Below are 2,225 nucleotides of genomic sequence, written 5' to 3'. Positions count from 1 at the left end.
GGTTTAGGTGACATAAATTCAAATGTATCTTTGCGTAGAGAGGATCAAGCAATTACCAACTAAACAATATTTTTAAAAAAAGCACACATGTAAACAAATATTCTTTTCTGTGCTCAAAATCTAAAAGATTAATGAGGATCTATCTCTCATATTTTCCGTGGTTAGGCCCCATAGGAGAGAGCAATTTTTTTTCACCGGAGCTTACCCAGACAGCATTTTGTAATGATAATACTATAATAGTATTATAATAACGTTATACTAATATTATTCGTTATTATAATGTTATAATAATATTATTAAACAAAAAATTGCTGTCTGGGTAGGGGGCGCAAATTTTTTTTTGCACCGCGGCGCAAAATGTCTAAATGAGGCACTGCATACGCGTTTCATATATTTACTATGAATACGAGGTTTTTATTTTGCATGTTTTGCATTGTTGCACGATCTTAAGATAATTTTTTCCATTTCAGAATATTTCAGGATTTTTGGATAGAAAATCTGAATTTGAAATTTTGTTTTAAGACTTAATACATGCTTTTACGTGATTTACATATTACATATACATTGGAATATTTAACAAACTATAAACAGTGGCGGACTGGGAGAAGAAAACAGCCCGGGAAAATCATAATTTCAAAAAAATCTGCTTTCAACATTTAAATCGGAACATCCTACTGAGCGTAGTGATTAAAGTCACTGGCAGTATTTAAAAAGAAAAATGTAATGTAATTTTATAAAGTAACATATTATCTTGACTTGTGCATGCGCGTAGGTAAAATTACAGACTTACATATCCGGTCACTATGATGTCCTTATACAACGTGATCGGTACTATGAATTACACACACTAATGTTCATTTGCTTTCAACACATTCACAAGACCCCGTCATATAAACTGAAATATAAAATTCCTAGTTTTTACTCCTTAGAATGGATTACGCTCCAGCCCCCTTAATAATATTACATACTAATTACTTATTAGATAATATTTTAATTTATAATTTCACAGTAATAATATTAATATATATATATATTTTATACGAGCAGCGGCCCACCGGGAAATATCCCGGTATCCTGGTCGTCCAGTCCATCACTGACTATAAATAATTGTTTTTCCAGATTATAAAAGTCCAAAAAGATCAGACCTGCTTGTTAATTTTTTTCATAATTCTTCAAAATGTATATTAGAAATTAGAATTGATAATGAAATTATAAAAAATAAAAAAAAAAATGTACTTAGTGCATTTTTTTGTGCATTATTCAGAATTTTTAGGACATTAAAATCCCAGCCCTAGTATTAAGTAAAATAAATAAGTATAGGTTCGCATTGTTGTACCACTAATCCATATATTGAATTATAGACATTGACACATTATAATATTATATATGGTGGCCGGGGGGTAATATGGGCCATGGGGTGCATTTACAATTATGAAATCGTAGACGTTTTATACCCGTCAAAAACCAGTCCACGGACGTTTGGTACCCTGGTATTTTAAATAATTGAATTGAAATCACTATTTTTTTAAATTTAAAAACGTAAAATGGCTGATTCCTTTATATTAATAAAATATAAACATTTTAAAATATTATAAAATATGTTACCTACAATACAAATTGTCATTAGTCAAATTAAATTTTTAAATAATATAAGTAAACCATACGCAAATATATTACATTTAGGTAGGTACAATACAAATACATTTACATATACCTAATTATATTTATAATAGAAATTAGGTTTTTTTCAGTAAGTATTTTATGTTAATACAGGATTCAATGATTTATAAATTATATTAAAAATTATACAATATGCATCGTATACATTATATACCATTTACCAGAATACTAGATTAAAATTACCTATATTATATTCATTTATACTCGAAAACTGGGTCCAAATTGTTTTTATCTCTAAGAACCACTATAAACATTATACGGAGGATGCCACGACGAGAGCATAATATGCAATTGCGATAGGTGCCTTCCAATGATATATATATATTTTTTATTTCATTAAATCATTTAGTGGGTAGTTATGTACCTATAGGCATAACAATTTGTTTCTTATATTAAAATAATAGTTATGACTTGTGTTATTATGAAATTATTTATTAATAATTATAGTTTATACTAAATATAGGTATAGTACCTACTACCTAGCAAGGGCGCCCACAGGGGGGGGGGTGGCGGGAGGGGCCATGGCCCCCGCTTTTTTTGCCAAT

Source organism: Acyrthosiphon pisum, chromosome A1, assembly GCF_005508785.2.
Source record: "Acyrthosiphon pisum isolate AL4f chromosome A1, pea_aphid_22Mar2018_4r6ur, whole genome shotgun sequence".
Classification (NCBI taxonomy): Eukaryota; Metazoa; Arthropoda; class Insecta; order Hemiptera; family Aphididae; genus Acyrthosiphon; species Acyrthosiphon pisum.
Note: the sequence above shows the minus strand (reverse complement) of the source record.